Below are 20544 nucleotides of genomic sequence, written 5' to 3' on the forward strand. Positions count from 1 at the left end.
CTCAGAGCTGTCAGCACAGAGCCAGATGTGGGGCTCTGTCCCACAAACTGTGAGATCATGACCTGAGCCGAGGTCAGATGCTCAACCGACTGAACCACCCAGGCACCCCAGGTATAGCTTTCAATGCGCTTACCCCAGTTTGCAGCACATAAAGTCCCACTTAATTAAACAAGTATTAATTGAGAGCCTATGCAATACCAGGCCTTATAATGGACACAGCAGATAAAGAAATAATTAAGCAGTTCTCATGGAGCTAACACACTAGGAATTTAATATATTTTGGTTGCTCTTGCTTCTTTAAAAAAATTTTTTTAAACGTTTATTTTTGAGACAGAGAGAGACAGAGCATAAGTGGGGGAGGGTCAAAGAGAGAGGGAGACATAGAATCTGAAACAGGCTCCAGGCCCTGAGCTGTCAGCACAGAGCCCGACGCGGGGCTTGACCTCATGGGCCATGAGATCATGACCTGAGCCCAAGTAGGACACTTAACCGACTGAGCCACCCAGGAGCCCCGGTTGCTCTTGCTTCTTAAGGGCAGAGATTATATGTTATTTAACATTGAGAGTTTAGACCTCAGCAATGTTTGGCACCAAACAGGCACTCAACAATTTTTTCATGATGAATGATAGTGGTTTACACAGTTTTAGACCCTAAATATCAGAGATTATGAATGATTGTGTTAAGTTGGTGGGTTACTATTTATCAAAATAACCGAAAATAAAGCACAAAGATATCACACCCAGAGCTGTATGCATTCGATTCATTTAAGCATAGAGCAACCACTAAACAACTCTCAAAATATATCTACAAAGCAAAAGGGGACACATAACCTGAATAATGAAAAAATAATAAAACATTTAACAATATTCAGGAGGTGGTAAGAGGAAATGGAGAAGAAGTTTCAAAAGTGTTAATCTTTCCAAAAAAGGAAGTCACTGTGGTGCCTGGCTGGCTCAGTTGGTAGAACATACAAATCATGGTCTCAGGATTGTGAGTTCAAGCCCTACGTTGGGTACAGAGATTACTTAAAAATAAAATCTTTAAAAAAAAAAAAAAAGGAAGTCAATTGAAACTGTCTAAAGAAATAAGTTCAGGGGCGCCTGGGTGGCTGAGTTGGTGAGGCATCTGACTTCGGCTCAGGTCATGATCTCCCTGTTCATGAGTTATAGCCCTGCATCAGGATCTGTGCTGATAGCTAGGAGCCTGGAGACTGCTTCAGATTCTATGTCTCCCTCTCTCTGCCCCTCCCCAATTCATGCGTGTGCACACACGCGCACACACACACGCACACACACTCTCTCTCTATCTCAAAAAAAATAAACATTAAAAAAAAGAACAAAGTTCATAAAAACAGCAATATAATTAATGACAGTGACTCCAGCTTTTTAATACTTTTCATGATACTTTAGCCATAAAGAGACTTTTTTCAGGAAATAATATATCTTGAAATGAGATATTCATTTGATGTTAGACTATTTAATTTCAATTCAATTTTTTTAATTGCTTGAAATTTTTTAAAAATAATTTTTGTTATAAATAGCATCTCTACTTATTTTTATAAAAGCACTTCTATCTAAATATCCATCCATATAGACAAGTAGATAGCTATAGATAGATGTATAAAATGATGTTCATCTAAGGTTAACAATGAGAACTGTAGTATTTGAGATGATTGTTTTTTAATTCTCATCTTTGTAACTTTTTGCCTTATTTGAATTCTTGATAATCAACATACATGAATTGTTTAAAGTGTTTCCCAAAAGTAGAGGGAATATGGAATACAAAATATAGTGGGAATATGGATCGTTGTTATTTCCTTCTTTGTACCTTTTTGTTTTTTTTACATTTCCAGAAATGATTTTTAAAACGATTTTACCTCACACCCTACATTCATGATTATGTTTTTTTCAAGTTGGACTCTAAAATAGACAGAAAATATGTTTTTACTTACATCGCAAATGGTGTCTTTAAAATGAATTGAGAATCCAATTTGCAAAGCAAAAGAGACTGGATTCCTTTGAATGCTCTTTATAAAAGTCATAGCACATAGAGATCTAATGAATGGTTATATGTATGCTTGCATTTCTTAAGGTTTTTACATGAAGAGTGAGAGATTATAAAAGGGATTATGAAAATCTTCATGTTGGACTACATCTGATGGGAGTCTTTACCAGGATTTCAAACTAAGTGGCTTTCCTTGTCCATTCTTGTTTAAGACGTGATTATTGAATGTCAGCATCTGCTTGCTGCGGTAAATGACAAACTAGAATAATCCAGTGCTTACCCTCTAATTAAGAATAATAATCTAAAATACACAAATGGTTACACGGTTGTTAAAAGGGACTGGCTAATGTGTGGTGTCTTGGGGAGTGGTGGATAAAACATCTGAACTGCCTGTTTCAGTCCCACAAAAGGTGCCACGGTAACATCTTTCTCATTTATAAAGGTCTGGGAAAAGAGTTGGGATTCTGACTTCTTCTGTAAAATAACTCAAGAAGTCTATTTGGGTTCATGTAGCCTAGAAATTTAGGGACACTGGAATTCAGCATTCCCTGGGTTTTGCATGATTACATTAATATTACAGAAATGTTTTCCATTCAGTGAACCACCTGGCTGTGAAGACTTTAATCACTATCAGTACAGATTACAGTACAGTACGGATACAGTACAGATTTCTCTCTGTGAAAATGTCTTCTCTCAATGATATGATATAGCCTGTGGGTGTTTTTGTTTTGTTTTGTTTTTTTCATATAAAGGAAAAAAAATCTGATAAAATAGTATTTTCGAAATGCCTTAACTCCTATTATATTCTGTCAAGTTGTGGGTTGGCATTTTTCTAGTCTAGGAGTTGACAAAATTCATAGGGAAAATTATGGAATCTTAGATTTAGAGACAGCATAGAAATTATCCATTCTATCCCAATTCTGGAGTTTCCCTTTCACTATAACCTTTGTGAATGACCACTGTCCAGTCTCAACTTGAATTCTTCTATAGCAAACTGTTCTCTAGCCCACAAGGAAACCTCATGGCCTTAAGGCAGTGATAAGTGTAAAAAAAAAAATCCCTTATTCTGAGCCAAAATCCACTTCTTAATACCTTTCCATTGGTGTTTGTCCTTACTACCAGAGTTTGTAAACCCAACTCCTCTCCTGTCCAAGGGCCCTTTAAACACCTGAGACATCTCCTCATCTTGACAAAGTCACCCCAGTCTCTTTAGCAAGCCCTCAGATGGAAGCACTTCCATTCTCAAAAACCCCACACATCATCTGGCTGTTCGTTAGTGTGTTCACAGCCTTACTACAAAGCAGTGCCCACAGTTTAAAAAAAAAAAAAAAGTCCATGGGGCACCTGGGTGGCTCAGTCAGTTAAGCATCCAACTTCAGCTTGGGTCATGATCTCACCTTCATGGGTTCGAGCCCCACATCTGGCTCTGTGCTGACAGCTCAGAGCCTCAAGTCTGCTTCAGGTTCTGTGTCTCTCTCTCTCTGCCCCTCCCCTGCTCATGCTTGTCTCTCTGTCTCTGTCTCTCTCTCTCTCTCAAAATAAATAAATATACATTTAAAAAAAAAGTCCTCAAAAAAATGCTGAAAGTTGTTCCAGAATCACAGACATAATTCTTGCAATGATCACTTTAAATCATTAGATGAACACATCTTAAATAGCTAGATTCTATCTACTATCTCTTCACCTATCTTGAGTTTCAATTTTCTCATCATCATGTGTTTCTGCCTTTGCAATCTTGAATTTCTTCTGGTTGCAAGCAACTGAACCTGATTTAGGCTACGTTAACAAAAATGGAGGCAGATCCAATTTCATGAAATTCGTGGGCAAATTCATGAAATCAAAGTAAGGGTGGAAAAGCCAAGAGCAGGAGGCAGAATCTTCCAATGGCCTCTGGGACAGGGCTCGAAGGCCCTCCCCCTGGAGCACTTCTCTAGCTGTGACTTAACTCCACTGACTCCTAGTCACTGCCATCCTTCAGTCCTAAACTCTCATTCTTGGGTTATGGAATCCGATTGGCTGAGCTTGGGTCAGATTTCTATCCCTGGTTTAAGTAACCCTGACCAGGTACATGTTCTTATGTATATGGAGCCCATACTTACATATTGGGGCCATTTTCAGAGAAAGGGAAATAGATGTGAATAAGACAGATATCTCAAATCACTGTATTTCTAAAAAAAGAATGATCAAAAACAATCTGGGGTTGCCTCAGTGGCTCATTTGGTAGAGAATCTGACTCTTGGTTTCAGCTCAGGTCATGATCCCAGGGTTGTGGGATCAAGACCAGCTTTAGGCTCCACACTGAACATGGGGCCTCTTAGGATTCTCTCTCTCTCTCTCTCTCTCTCTCTCTCTCTCTCTCTCAAAACAAAAAAAAAAAAGGTAATTAATCTATTTCTTTTTATTTCTCCTGTGTTTTCCCCTTTTGCTTGAGTCCCAATAAGGTAGATATCATAAGTGGTGTTCATTGCATCAGGAGAGGTAGAAGGTAAAGAGAGAAAGAGAGAGAAATAGCCTGCGAATATTTCTGGATTTTGTTTTCCAAAATCCCAAGTACTTAGAAGAACATAGGGAATTTATTGAAGGAGGTAAAAAAGGAATAAAGTTTATGGACATAAAGAGCCTTGAAGCAACATGAAGAATTAGCTCCCTCCTGCTGTTGGAAAAGGAGGGAGGGAGGCTTATAAACCCAGGAGGAGGGAGGAGCCAGCCCTTGCTTTCTGGCATTGTCCCCAGAGAGGCCACAAGCCCCCAGAGCTGTGTGTGGTACATCTAAGTAGAAGGATGAGAGGATATGTCGCCTAAATATTTCTGTGGCCCAAGGATGACCTGGATACCTGTAACTGAGCGAGTTATGTGAGCAGAAACACGGCACTACCATGTAACCTGTGTGGTCAGATGCGTCAAGGACCAGAGGGTTTCCCCCCGATGCTGCCCCACTGTGCCAACACCCTGGGGACTTGATACAACTCTGGGGAATGGTGTGACCCTAAAAAGGCCTGAGGGTAGGTCTTCTACCTTTCCAGAAGGAAGAGGCTTGAAACAAAACAGAGTATGATTTGAAAAAAACAATTATGAGATGAGATACTTTTTAAATACTTGTGTTTTTAGATGGAGATTCTCACCGGCTGCACTTGCATAGAAAAGACAGCAAGCAAAATAAGAACAAAATAAGAATGGACTAGTTCTGCTTCCTCGCCCTCTGTGAATTTGACTTCATCCTTTCCAAGTAGCAAAATTTGTACATCAGTATCCTGGTTGTAATATTAAAAGCCCTCTTTTATAAAAATTGGCTTAACAATTTTTTTTCTAGTTCTCTTCTTGTTGATGACCTTAGTTTTCCTGATGCGATTCCCCTGGGTCCACACCACCCTAGAGGTAAGTGTCTTAGACTTAAAATTCGACTATATGCCCCTCCTCCCTCTTTTGTGTATTTTGTCCTTGGATGTGGTTTGAGCACAAGATCCATATGCAACCACTCTAGAGCTTTCAGCCACCTTTACTTTTTGCTTTGTCATTTGCCTAGTTTGTCACTATGATATCAGAATTGTGTTTATCTTTTTAAAATTCTTTATTTATTTTAGTAAGAACACTTGACATGAGATCTGTCCTTTTAACAACTTAAGTGTACAATCCAGTGCTATTGACTGTAGATACAGAATGTTGTTGTTCTTATCAAATTCTGCACTGGTTCTAAGGTCTTAAAATCTAGCTAATAGTGAACAATTTGGCAGCTATTGTTTTCAGCAAAAATGGAAAAAGATAAAAATTAAAAAAAAAAAAGACCAAGTCCCCAAAACAGAGTCTGAGCGTTGACTGTCCTTTCATTTTTTTATAGCTGGCAGGGCTGTTACTTCCTCAAGAGAAGTTGAATGATGTAATAAACAAAGCCCAGGGAGTCGGGTGACCTGGATCTATTCTTGGCTGTGCCACTGACCGTGAGTGACCTTGGGCAAGTCACTTTTTTGTCTCCCCATCTCAGTTTTCTCCACTGTACGACTAAAAAAAAATCTTGTCAACTATCTAGAGAATAATTTGGGCACAAGAACTATAGAGTAAGAAATAAGGTAATGTTCCTTGAGAAAACAGTAAGTTTGTTTTTTTTCCCCCTTCAATCTGCCAGTTTCCCTTATGACACTAGGGTATCATGGAGTTTCAGTTCTTCAAATAATCATGAAAATTAGAAGTGATCTACGTTTTCAGAGCTTAAAGGAAATCAGGACCAGCTTAAGACAAATCAGAAAGTGACTTTAATAGAAGGACAATACCCCCTATTATGTGTGATTATGTTCTACTCATATTTATTGTGATAGAGATTAGGTGGGTCAGAAAGAAGCCAGTTGTCTCCTGTGGGTAGAAGGTAGAGGATGCTACTGCAGAAACAGAGATAAAAGGAGATGAGGACATTGGCAAATGGGGACAGAACAGACGCCAATTCTGTAGATGAATTCCATTTTCTGCAGACCTGTGGGCTTTTAAAACATTATTTGCAAAGCTTTCCAAATATGATCCAGGCCTAGAAAATTTTCTAAAGTGGCTGTCTTTATCTAAAAAGAGAAAGGGTAATCATGTTAATGCCTAAAAAAAGCAACTCTTGCTTTTCACTAAATCCATACCCAGAATACTGCACTATATTTATGGTTTATCCTGCTTTGGAAGTTTAAAAAATTTCAAAGCCAGGAATGTTCTCTGTGGCTTACTAGGGCACAGACAAAGGGTAGAATGCAAATCCAACAGGTACAATAAATACTACCGAGATTCCATTTAAAGCCATACCTTTAAGTAACCATATTAACCTCTCTGATCCCTGAATTGCTCATCTATAGGAGAGATAAGATACCACTTACCTACTGCACAGAGGTGCCTACTGACAGCTTAGGTAACCAAGGGAAGGAGCTTAAATCTCCTGCATTAAGCATCAGAGAGGAAATACACTTGCTGCCTGCCCTTGGGATAGACTTTGAGGACATTTTACTCTAAGAAGAACATCAACAAGTTATATGGACTCCATGGTGTAAAGGTGAGAAATAGGCTTTATTAGCACTGGCAGGGTGAAGACCATGGGGATGGGCTTTCAATCAGTGAACCAAACAAAGCAGCAAGATGAGCGTGCCCTCTGGAAATGGTGATGAAGATTTTAGTTACTGTCTCCAGGGGCCCAAACACATAGATCGTTAAATGCTAGGACAGTAACTGTAATTCTAAAATCCTTTCTCTGTCCTAACTCAGCCATCTTTACAACATCAAAGAGGAGAAAAGCTGCTCTGTAATACGGAAAGAAACCCAGACACCTGAAGGAGCTATCTTGGGGAGCATGAGACAGCACTGTCTCAGCGCCACTCAGAAGGGTTTCCTTTCTGCCACAGATGATACTATTCTTGCAGAGAATTTCATTGGAACTTCATTTGTGCCAGTGTCAAGGTTTGGGAAACTTTTATGGTCTTCCCAAATTACCACGGTGAGAGGATCATCAGAGGGAGCTTCTCCTCAGAAGTAGACAGGTTCCCCTTCTCTCTGAAACATCTGTATTTTTCCTTCCATGTGTCACAGGGGAAATCATCGGATAAAGCCTCTGAGCCTGCCTGAGTGTGGACAGATACTCATAGGGGCAAAACAGGGCAACAGTCCCTAAGAAGAGCAGCCATACACTGCTGTGTTGGGTGGATTATTAAACATTGTTCCTCACGTCATCTCCCATTCTCTGTTGCTTACTTCACAGAAACATGTACCGGAGGGCTCCCCCCGGCATGTCAGCACCAGCACCTTGACAGTGGCAATATGGCGGTATTTCCTGCCCTACTCTTTAGCCTTATCTGCCTTCCCCGGTCCACCCTCAGGCTGCATCCGCTACTTGTCCATTAACACCCAGATCCTGATGACCAACATGAATATTAAAAAGTCTTGCCTTATCCAACCTTTGTTGCTATATAAGGCCGCTCAGAAGGTTCACTGGAACACTCAGTGCCATTGCCAGAGACATTCAGACCGCAAACCAGGAAATCAAAGCAGGATGCAAACCATCAGACTGCCACTGCCTGTCCTAACTCCACCACTGAAGGATGACATAAGCCCAACATTTAGAAATCTTATTAACCAAGTCTTCTCTGGAGTCAAAAACTGGGCTTATAGTTTGTTCTAACCATTAACTTTTGTTTTTCTTTTGTCTCCACAGAAATGCCCCCTACTAAATGCCTGATTGCATACACCATACAGATGGCTGAGTTAGGCACCTGACTCCTACCTATACTACTGCCTCCTGAAATAACTGTTTAACTAGACTGACCTATTCCCAGAATAGAGAGACTGATTTAATGAGATGGGGCAATACATTTAAATTTGTGGGTTTTTTTCTTCTGCTTTCTCATCCTTGTTCCTTCTCTCTCTCTCTCTCTCTCTCTCTCTCTTTTTCTCTCTCTCCCTTTGTAGATCTCTTACCCTGCAAACCTGAATCTCTCTAGAACTATATACCAACTCGGCTATTGCTAAATGAAACTTCCTGGAAAAAATAGTGAAGTTTCAAAGGGCAGAATGAGAGATTTCAGAATATACTACCCAAAAATATGCCTCTTTGACATATGGGTGAGTTTGAGCTAACAGCCATTGAGATTCAGGAAGATGTAGTAAAAGCTATAACAAAAAAAGAAAAAAAAGGAAAAAGAAAGGAGCACAAGTTTACAAGTTTTCCTTTTGTAAATGAAATGTACATTATAAAGGAAATCTCGGAGCACCTGGGTGGCTCAGTCCCTTGAGTGTCCTGTCCAAGTTCAGCTCAGGTCATGATCTCAAGGTCAGTGAGTTCGAGCCCGCGTCAGGCTCTGTGCTGACAGCTCAGAGCCTGGAGCCTGCTTCAGGTTCTGTGTCTCCCTCTCTCTCTGCCTCTCCCCCACTCACGCTCTGTTCTCTCTGTCTCTCAGAAATGAATAAACATTAAAAAAAATTAAAAAAATAAAGAAAATCTCCACTTGTAAAATGTGTCTCCTTCTCCCATGCCAGGAAGAGGAAAACTCTTAATAACTCCTCTTAATGGAGAAGGCACTGACTTAAATATGCATAACAAACCTTATTAAGCAACCCTTGTTTAACCATACTTTTCTTGGGTAACTTCCCATAACTTTCCTCCCCCACCCAGAAACCCCAACTCCTATTCCTTTGGCCTAAGACGTTATGTATAAGCACATGTTCTCACCACCCCTTGGAGCTACTCATGTCTGGATACTCCCATGTGTAAGCACGATATACATGCTAATAAACTCTGTTTTTCTCTTGTTAAAAAAGAAAGTCCTGGGGAGCCTACATGGCTCAGTTGGTTAAGCATCCAACTTTGGCTCAGGTCATGATCTCACAGTTCGTGAGTTCAAGCCCCACGCTGGGCTCTGTGCTGACAGTTCAGAGCCTAGAGCCTGCTCCAGATTCTATGTCCCCCTCTCTCTCTGCCCCTTCCCTGCTTGTGCTCTGTCTCTCTCTGTCTTTCAAAAATGAATAAACATTAACAAATTTTTTTAAAGAAAGAAAGTCCTGCCTATCTCAAAAATATCCCCCACAATAGCCTGTGACTCAGAAGACCAAGGTAAAAAAAGTGCTTAATCTGAATGATGTTCGTCTTTAATAATGATTTAGGACACTTCAGAAAGGAGAAATAGGTATAGCCCTAATAAGATGGAACACAATACAGGTCAGTTTTGATTAAAGTAAGGAAATAGATGAACTAGCTTTAACAAAACAAAACACACAAGAACAAGATCAAAAAACCTATCCAGTAGCCTGCTTCCCGCAGAGGTGACTTACAGAGGTCGTTTCAAGGTTAGTTGGCTCAAAAGAAAGACCGATGGGTCTTCTACCCCTCTCCCCAGCCTCATATGTATACTACGGCACCATACTTTCAAAGCCTAAATGCAAAATACACATTATTCAGGGGCATATTTTACATGTAGCCAGAAAACTTGAGAAACCTAAGTGGGAGGGAATGGTCCCTTTCCTACAGACTTGTTTTTATACGTTGACAAGTTAAGGAAGGTTCACAGCCTTCTTTCCATCCTTCCCACTTTAGTAATTATTAGGTTACGGGACATACAGATGACTGCTTTGTCAGCACTTCCGCTCAGATGTTAAACACAGGGATGTTTCAATTCCCTCACAAGGCCAGCCTGTTGGTGCAAGCTCATATTTACTCCATGAGGATACAATTCCCATGGTTTAGCATCTCTACAAGATCAAGCAAATCAGATTAATGGCTGTAACTCTGTCAACACACAGGCTGGGACCTGCTGAGAATAAAGCTGATTTTTAACACAGAGACTATGCACCTCTAAAAATAATGGCTCCTGGTAAAACAAAGCCCCAACAAGAGAGTATGAGTAACCCCCAAACATGATCTACCAAGACTGGAATCACTGTATATTATTAAGTATCTCTGGCGAATTTTCACAATTATGCAAGTAAGGTTTTAATTAAAAAAAAAAAATTAAAGGCAAAATCATCTAAAATGCATTAATGCCTGGGATCACATGCTCAAGTCCAAAGCTTTAACATAAAACTAGACTTTGAATCACCATACATGAGGTAGGAAAGAAGGGTTCCTGAGTCCTTATCATCACATCAAGCTCCAGCCTGCTCCCATTTCTCTTCCTTTGGGGACAACTCTACCAATTTTTTTGTTGAGAGAGAAGAAGACTAGGATGTGAGATCCACTCCCAGACAATGATAGGACTCACAGGACGCTATTCCTTAGCGAACACATTCCACCCAGGCAGGGTTAAGCCTGTGACCGAGTACTAATCCATCATGGTTCTTCTGGAGGTTCTTCTGTGGAGCTAGAGGAAACACGAGCCACCCTTAGCTTATGGAGCTAGATGCATGTGAACCTACAGCCTAAGAAGACACTGAGAGGATAGCATCTGTGGTAGGAAATAATAAGGCTAGGGGCATGCTTAGTCAGTTAAGTATTTAACTTTGGCACCGGTCATGATCTCACGGTTTATGAGTTCAAGCCCCACATCGTACTCTGGGTTGACAGAACAGAGCCTGCTTAGGATTCTCTCCCTCTCTCTCTCTCTCTCTCTCTCTCTCTCTCTCTGTCTCTCTCTCTCTCCCCCTGCCCCTCCCCCACTCGTGCTTTCTTTCTCTTTCAAAATAAATAAATAAACTTAAGAAAAAAGAAGAGGAAATAATAAGGCAAAAAAAAAAAAAAAGAAAGAGCAGAATTGAAAGAGATAGAAACAAAGACACAGAAATCAAGCTAGCAAACCAGAAAAAATTCTTAATCTCAGGACTATCTTTCTCATGAAGACATTATAGTGTGATCATGGCTTGGTTATGTTAGTCAAAAATGTTCATTTTTGCTTATGACTGCTTCTGCTAGGTTTCTATCCCATACAACGAAAAGGATCCTAACTGATACAACTGACAGTATGTCATTCTTAGAGAAGAAAAATATTGTAAAACACAGGTTCTCCCATGCTAGCAAGTTAGATTTTCTTCAATTCCCAGGGATATTTGAAGAAAAGCAGTTTTGCTTCTCCTGGGCAGAAGCCAGTGCATTCACAGTGATTCTGTAAAAAGCACAATTTAGCAAGTCAGGGCATTGAACAGCCAAGGAGAAAGGAGCAGCCTAGGACAAGCCCAGAGGCCCAGAAACCTTCACTAAATCTGCATCTCGAATGCATCTTAAAAGAGCTTGCTAAGCATTTGTGCAGGCTGGTGAGACAAATGTCTGTCCAAACACAAGTGGCTTCAATCAGTGCCATCCCTTTAACATGGAGTCCTATGAGGAACCTCAAAGCTGCCATCTCCCATTAGCATCAGTTTTAAGAACTAAAAGGGATGTAAAAAGCCATGGGGGGGATGCATGTTTAGGGACAGAACACTAGCCTTTATTATCCTTGTTGGCAAGTATTATCAAGAATGATTACCAGTCATTCCTCACTTACTATGTACCAGGAACTACTAAGCATTTAACTATACTCTCTCACTTAATCCTTACAACTTCTTCTATGGGGCCGGAAATATTACCCCCATTTTACAAATAAGAAACTAAAGTTCAAGGGAATAAATGACTTGCCAAAATCACTCAGCTAGTAAGTAGTTCATCCAGGATTGGAATTCATATGACAGGTTTATGGATTTAACCATTATGATATACTGTCTCCCAACTTTTACTCATTGTTTCCCTCCAGTGAGGTCACTGCTCCTTCCACCCTGCAGTATATCTAAAGGCATTGAATTCATTGGTCCTACTATGGGGCTATAACCACAGGTAAGAGAAAGGAGACTGGTTAGATATGTCTGACCAAGACCTGGGACTTCTAAACACTTTTAAAGCAATATCTTCCACAATGACAGTTAATCTGGTACGCAACTCTCAGTTGCACTGTTTTCCCCTCCTGAAAAGGGGTTAATAAATCTAAGCATCAAGTGATCTTGTACTAAGCCCTGAAAAGCTAAGCAATGGCTGCTGAATCCCAATCCTGTGGTCATAAGATGCTACCTGCTATAGACAACATAATTCCCTCTCTCAGGAACTTAGATCCCCCAAGGCAGCATAGCACATGATGCATATACCCACAAGGATGGTGCTTTAGTACAGCTGGAGCCACTGTGGAAGAAAGTCAGAGCTAAGCTAGTTCATCAGGTCTTAAAGGCTTGGGTCTAGACATTCCCTTCTCTGTGGCTGAAGCACCCGTGTTACACAGGCCTGTATCCCAGGTCCTGGACTCTGCATTCAGTCCATCAGATTGTGTGACTGCCAATGTCAAACTTTCCATAGTCAGCAAACAGCAGTGTGGATGATTAAAGCAAAGGGTTTTCTGTGGCAATCTCCACGGCAAATAGGGATAAGGAAACTCTCCCCATTCACACCCCACTCCCAGCTACTTGGCCTTGAGTTAAATGAAGACTTGGCTCTGGCCTTAGGGGGCAAGGGCACTGCTTGTTATTTGGGGGAGTCAGCACTTACATGCCTGAACAGAGCCTGCCTTTGCAGAACTTGAAGAGTTCTGATGGAGGAAAAGAAATGTTGACGGTGATGGTCGTGATGATGATGTTCGTGAAAGAAGAAAACGGTGATGGTGAATGTCACCTATAAATATAAGCACAAAGCACCAACAGATATCCTTCTAGTCATCGCCAATCATCATCCTGAAGCAGGTAACGTTCCCAAATCAACCCCACTAAGGTATTCCCCTTGTGAACTAAACACATTCAGCTTCAAAATGAAGCGTTGCACCCCTCCCTTCCACGCCCGCCCTTGCACCCTTCCTGTGCCAAGCTGGGAAGGAGACTGCACACGGGCGCTGGGACCTGAGAGTTAACGACAGTTCTGTAGTGAGGAGCGTTAGGGTGACCCGGGGAGCCCCGCTAACAGACTTTGGCACCGCTTGGTTGGGGAGCTTGAGAAACGGACGCAGAAGGGGAGGAAAGGAAGGTAACGGGGCAAAACGGATTCGATGCCTCTTTCCGAGAGCCCCGAGGCCCCGAGAGGCGGAACACACAGCCTGTGGTCGGGAGGGAGAAGAGGCGGAGCAGACCACCAGCAGGACAGACAAGGCTCTCTTTACCTGACCAAGTGCAGCAGCCAGCCGTAGCGGCTGCAGCGAGGATGCTGCGCTGGAGTCCAGAACCAGAGCCCAAAGCCACCGCTGCACCAGCCTCGGCCGAGGCCCCGCCCCGGCCCCGCCCCCAGCCCAGAGGCCCCGCCTCCCTAGCACGCGCCGGCTCGGCCGGCTGTTTGGGGGAGGTGAGCCGTGGACTGATAGGCAGGGTTGATGGCCAATGGAAACGTGCAGCGGCACCCGGGGCGGGCAGATGGCAAGGTGGAGCGGGAAGGGACGGGGCCCAATCAGCAGCGGAGCCGCTGGGCCTGGCTAGGGCTCGGTGAGGTTATTGGGCAACTCAAGCCCGGGCGGCTGGGTTGGAGGCCGTGTTGTTAGGATAGGTCAAAGGTGGACAGCGAGGGCAATAGCCAATCCCTCGGCTCCTTGCCCCCAGCTCGCCGGCGCCCGGGGCCCCTCAAAGCGCACGCTCTGGGCTGGTCGCAGCGATGGGGGGAAGGGAGCAGGTGTATGATTCTCACCGTTCCTGAGGTTCCACGCCACGGAGATCCCGCGAGGCTTTGCCGCTCCAGTGGTCTGGTCATCGCTCCCTGCCCCTGCACCCCCAGCCTAGCCATTCTCGGTAATAAGTGCTTAAAGGAGCAAAGGAGGAAAATTCAAGAAATAGGATCCTCATGTAAATGCAAAACCCTTGTGTTAGTCTCTCCCATGCCCCAACTAGGCCTCCAAATGGCCCTTTAACCAGAATCACTGTTAGATAAATACTTTGACTACTTGTAGTTAAGAGCCAAATAAGTTAGGGCAAAGATAAAAAATGAAGTAGGGCCTCGACGGTCCGGAAAAGGAGAGCCGAGGAGGAGGTCAACAGGATTGGACCTCACAATGAAGGCTGCCCGCTTGCTGGAAAACCACAGTTCAAGATCACTACCGTTCCTATGCTGGTGAGTCAGTGTACATTTGAGGTCAAGGCCAAACTATTTTGCCCCTGAATAAGTATCTAATCATTACTGGGACGAACTGCCTCCAAACCTCTCATAACAGGATTTGAGGTCTTCATGATACAGTGATTTGGTCTTTGATTTGAGTGCCATTTCCATCTGTTCCAAATGGGTAGGCAAACAAGGGCATTGCCTTTAATCTGCTCCCTGATAGGTACAAATTTTATGTTTCTCTTACTTTAGAAATCTACCCTGAACAGATTCTGTTTCAAATAATAAATAAACATGGGGGGGAAATAGGAAGGTATTTTAAAGTGCTTTTTCCCTCAATTTTTTCTGGAAATAATAAGCTTATGGAAACTGACTTATTCGTACTTATAATATTCCCCAAACACTGCTAGGCACTTTATATGTAGTTATCTTATTCAATCCGCACATCTACCTTATGTAAATTCCACCTTATTGATTAGAAAACTGGGGCTCAGATCAAGTAGTTGTCCCAGGGCCACACTATTAGGAGCAGGTCAATACTAGGTCAGTACTTTTGTTTAAAGCACATCACTGTCAATTAGAAGAACTAACGCAACTCATTTCTTTTAAGTTTTGTTTGTTTGTTTTGCTCCTGAAAAACTGTCCTAGAGGGACCTGGTTCCCACAATAGTGACTTCTTGAAACTGACTGCAGAAACACTTCTAAGAGTGAAGCATCACCCCTGCAATGTGTTAGGAGCAATTGTTAAGTCAGTTTTGCTCATACAGACAAGCTGTGATTTGATATTGATGGGAAGTATGTAAGTTTTCCCAGGGCTTAAGTCTAACTAGATTTTAATTGGTGTAGGAATCTTTTAAAGTAAACCGACAAAATAATATCACGGCCATAAGAGTTTAGTCCTAGAGGGAAAAAAAAGGGGATGATAATCCAAAGCAGCTCTCTGAAGAGATTCATAAATGATGTTATGAGCTTGAATCAAACCTGGACGTATGCACTTACTGTAAGGTTGGGAGGGAGGAATATGTAGGAAGTGGTTTAGAGGGGAAGAAGAAGAAGAAAACTTTTCCCAAAGAAGCTATTTATAAAGACAAAATATAAATAAGCTAAAGGTTACAGATCAATACAGAGGTGCACACTAATTAACAGGTTAGTGGTGTAGGCATTTAGGGTTACAGGTGCTTCTCATGTAATAAATAGTTACTAAGGGCCTAATATATGTTGGATGCTGTACTAGACTCTGGGGATATTCATTTCAATAAAGCCCATTTTCTGACCTCAATGAAGCACAGCTATTTGAGAACACAAATCTGGATCAGGCTTGAAGACATCACTTTATAAACATAATTGCTAGTCTTCACAGCTACCCAGCATGATCTGTATTATCCCCATTCCACAGATGAGAAAACTCAGATGAGAAAGAACAGTAAGTCACTTGAGTTTTCCCAGTTAAGGAAAAGTCTTAATCCCAAATCCTTCTGACCCAGAAGCCCCCGTTGCGGCAGACCACCATGCTGCCTTCCTACCGGAAGAAGCTGTCTCTGCTGTCTCTCATAATCTGAACAGAAATGCACCCCTCTCTAAAATATATGATGCAATGCCTGTGAATTTTAAAATACTGAATTCATTCAGTTTGTTTATCAAAGTACCCTACTTTTTCACTGGAACCAAGAAAATATAAAAGATGGTTCCTGCCATCCACTGTGGTTTACCTTTTCACCCCTCTACTGCCTTGCATGTGTTAAGTGATCTGCTTTGTTTAATTGAATCTCTGTCCTTCCCTGAGGTGGGCGATTTCAATGTGTGACCTAGAAAATCAAAAGATGTGTGTAAAACTGAAGCAGAGAAAACACACACACACACACACACACACACACACACACACATTTTGGTAGTTCCATTTGGAATAACTCTAATCCGGGTTGGAAAAGAGATAGGATGTGGCCTGTGGCCCACCTTCCCATTATGTGACCAGTCAGAAGCAAGGAGTTGCTTTTACCCAAGAGCTGATGCCAGGGAACAGGTTCGTAGAACCTGTCAGGGAGAGACCAGCTTCAGTAAAAATAGTGACTAGACACTGAGTGAATTCTGGGAGTGTGAAGGGAAGACAGATAAGAAGAACACCCCGGTGAGCGTCCCAGGGGAATGGACTTTGCTCTCCCACAGAGAAGGACTAGGCTCTGACAGAATATGACAGCATAACACAAAATTCTAGAAATGGCCCAACGTTTAATCACACTCACGAGTTACATCCCCAGCTCAAATCACCTTAACCAACCTGGACCTCAGTGTATCATCTACCACGGATGCAGGACGACAAAATTATCCCAGAACGCCTGCCACAGGACCACTACTGTTGATGTTCTTCTGTGTTCCTACTGAGCTAAATATATACATGCAAATCTCCAGGATAGATTTTTGTATTTATTTCAACCCTCAGAAAAACAGTCTGTGGGAGAGAAAGGCTGTTCACAGGAGACATTCAACATGAAACCAATGATCACATCCCTCTGAAATGTAGGACACTGGGAGCAAACCTAATCTCCAAGATGTTTCCACCTCATTTGCCCTCAGCTGTGTAATCAGCTTTTCATCTCAACGTCAGATGAATGCAACTTGCCTGCTGCCACATTTGTCCTAATATAGAGCTATCCTATCAATCAGGAGCTACTCCTCACCCACGAATTTCCTGAAAATACTTAGTGGCAAAATCCCGATCTCTGCAGCATATCCAGGGATCCAAGACACAGAGAAACAAGGCTCTGTGCTGCAACTTTGTCATTTATGTGGGCTCACAGCCTGGGAAAAGATAAATCAGGCCATGGAAAAGTCAGCACTTAAATAACAATGGAAAATACTTACTCAAGCCACCAAAATGGTACTTCTTCAGATGGAGGGGGCTCAGTCTCTTCTGAGGTACCACCCTTATTTATTTATTCCCCAACCCATTCCGAAAAAGGTTTTTAAATGACAAATCCTTGTGACATTACCACGTGTAGGTGAGCGTTGTGGAGGCTGGTAAAATGTTTGCAGACTGACAAGATTTTTTTTTTAACTTGCCTACAGAAGTATTAAAAATATCTTAAATACCACCTGAAGCACCATATGGAGACATTACTCTCACTTAGCTACAACCATAATTGCATTTGTGCTGTCAGTTTATAGGAAGAAAGCAAGTACTTGAGTGTCAGGATGAAACCATTAACTCACTCATTAATTCCCTGAGAACGCTTAGGTTTGACTCAACAGGAAAAGTCATAATGACTATAGTTCTCTTGAATATAGGGGAGTGACTTGTGAGGGTTTCTTGCCAAGAGATCTTTCCTCCCACACAACAGCAGAACTCGAATTCAGGAAAATCCCACCGTCTTGTCATTAGCTGGCAAGGCAAGCTTGGCACGCAGCTTTGTCAAAGGGTCTTTTGCTGAGTCATGAAAGCCACCAGATGTACCCCTTGGGGCAGGAGGGAGATAACAGCAGGAGTCAATCACCTGCTTTGTGGCGAATAACCCAAAGGTGATGGGCAGGGAAAAATTCTCCCATCTGGGGCAGAGTTTCAGACAATGCAGCCTAATCCTGTTCCATGGCAGAAACTAGCCTAGGAAGGTAGCGGTCAGAAGATTCAGTGCCAAAGACAGCAAGCTCTGCAGAGAACAGCTGCAGCCTCAAAGGAAGGAAAAAAACCATTTTTTTTATGATTTTCTTTTTATTATAAGAGAATCACATGATCATTGTAAAGTGAAAAATACAAGAAAGGCACAGGAGAAAATAAAATTGACTGTAATCTCACCATTCATTTGTTTAATCAGCAAGTATTTCTTGTGCTTCTTTCAAATACCAGACCCATTTTTAGGCACTGGGAATGGAAAGGTGAACATACACTTGCTCTCTTTGAGCTTGTAGCGCACAAAGGGAGACAGATGAATACTACAATCACACAAAGGAGAATATCATAATTTACTAGGCTAAGCGCTCCATGGAAACGAATGCAGCCCCTAAAAGCAGAGTATAAGGGAACCTGTCCAGACTTAGGAAGTGGGGGCAGAGGAGTAGTGGTCTAAGAAGACTTCTTGAGGAGGTGACATTTAAACTGAGATCTGAGAGTTGAGCAGAAATAGATTATTCAGAAGAGGGATGAAGAGTCACTGGAAAAAAAAAGGAACAGAAAGAACAACATTGTGCAGGCTCCCTGGCAGAAGAGAACATGGGGTGTGTTGAAGAACTGGGAGAAACCAGTGTGAATAGACTCAGAGCTAGAAGGAGAGGGTGGGACAGGAGACTGGGGAGGTAGGCAGGGCCAGCCTGCACAGGGCATTGTTGACCTTTATACAAGTCCTTCAAATATTTTATGTATATGTGTACATAATATGTGTGTATATATACGTGTGTATATATAAGGTGTGTGTGTGCGCGTGTGTGCACGTGTACATGCATAGTTTAATCATTGCCATCAGTCTGTCACATTTCCCTCCAGAAAGTATGCACCAGTTTGTACCCTTGCACTATATGGGGGTCAGGTACACTTCATCTTCAACAACATTCATTATCCTTTTTTAAACTTCAGTGTTTGGCAAAAAGTATATATTTAAGTTTTCATTAAAGAGTGAACAAATATTTTTCACTTGCTTCATGGAGAGCATGACTGTCCTCTCAGTAAAATAAGTATGATATTTTTAATGTCAGTTAAAGGGAGCTGAAATAGCCCCTCCATTGGAGATACCTCTGTCAAAGATTCAACCTGGGTACCTACTGTTCCCTGCTCCTCATCCTTTTTAGCCATTAGTCTTAGTTTATATTAATGCATGAGATACATTTCATATCTATGTGGCCAATCACATAGGACAGCCCCGAGGGAAAGAGAAAGTCAGCTAAGACTTGTTGAGAAGGGAGAAAAGGGTCGAGGTCTAGGGCTTGATGGAAAACGGGCCAATCTGAGGTAAGGAATAGTGGGACCCAAATCAAGGACCTCACGAGGAGGCTCCATGCCAAGAAGAAAAGGATGACGAGTGGGAAAGTGGGACATCAAACGATTTGAACACAGGTTTGACAGCTTCATTTGGCCTTGGGAGGGCTGTGTTCACTAGCCTGCATCATCTGTACAGAATTACTGGCCTCCCTTCTATCCTCATGTCTCTTCTGCACAAACAGATCTTGATCTCAGAAGATCAACACTGTGATTGAGGGTGTGTGAGGGCTTCAGGCATATGTGGTGTCCCCTGGGACCAAAATCTGCATCTGTGTGAGGAGGTGCACGAATGGGGCAGGGAGGTTGACCTATTTCCACCCAGTGGTGCACCAGGATCTGGATAGCAAGGGTGAGGAGAGAGTGCAGAGAGCTCGCTGCAACAACGCTGGAGTAGTTTAACTTGAGAACTTTAAGAAAGGATGAATCGAGAAAGATTGGAAGCACACTGTGCCTTGAATTCTACATACATTTCACTATATAATCTATCTGCCCATAGATTTGCACCATACAAACATGCTAAAGTGGGTTTCCTAGATAAGTTTCCGGTTCTGGCTGACCAAAGGGGTTGGGGGAACCCAAACACATTCTCTCTTCTGGTCAACACTGGATTCCTCTTGTTTTGTCTGGCTCATGTTCTGTAAATGAACTTCTGTGGGTCTCAGCTCCATATTTAATGGCATGTCCTAGTCTACCTTCATGCGGGTAGAACCTGTGCAGTCTCTTAGGGCCCTGAGGGCGGAAGATCCCCACACTTTTTTTGCTGTTCTCCTGTCACTGTCTTGAAGTTCTTAACTTTTCAATAAGAGACCCAGCATTTTCATTTTGCAGCAGGTCCCATAAATCTTGTAGCTGATCCTAGCCATCTCCCGTTCCCAAGAGTTGTTTCCAATATTTGGAAATGTTTGGAACGTTTGGAAATATTTGGAAATGTTTGAGATTTCACAGTATAATATTTTGGTTAGGAGAATATATTTGAGCAAGACAGTCCCGGGTTCACAGCTTAGTTCTGCCACTTCCTAACCGTGTGATTTTCAAGATACAGAATTTCTCTGAACTTCAGTTTCCTCATCTGTGCCCACTTCCTAATTTCATTTTTCTGGTTTGT

General features: G+C 42.2%; 1 protein-coding gene across 14 annotated transcripts in view; it reads right to left on the bottom strand.

The window, feature by feature from the left end:
- FMN1 (formin 1) overlaps positions 1–13655 on the bottom strand; it is a 429856-nt gene extending 416201 nt beyond the window's left edge. For 10 of the 14 annotated variants that reach the window (XM_042989251.1, XM_042989244.1, XM_042989245.1 and 7 more), the window contains exons 1-2: positions 13554–13655; positions 12953–13075 (exon numbers count right to left, since the gene is read on the bottom strand). The gene's annotated coding sequence lies outside the window, so the exon portion shown is untranslated. Of the gene's footprint in view, positions 1–10712; positions 10812–12952; positions 13076–13553 lie in introns of all 14 variants that reach the window. The other 4 variants (XM_042989250.1, XM_042989249.1, XM_042989246.1 and 1 more) reach the window with 1 other exon arrangement.
- Positions 13656–20544: the final 6889 nt, after the last annotated feature.

This window comes from Panthera tigris, chromosome B3, assembly GCF_018350195.1.
Source record: "Panthera tigris isolate Pti1 chromosome B3, P.tigris_Pti1_mat1.1, whole genome shotgun sequence".
Lineage (NCBI taxonomy): Eukaryota > Metazoa > Chordata > Mammalia > Carnivora > Felidae > Panthera > Panthera tigris.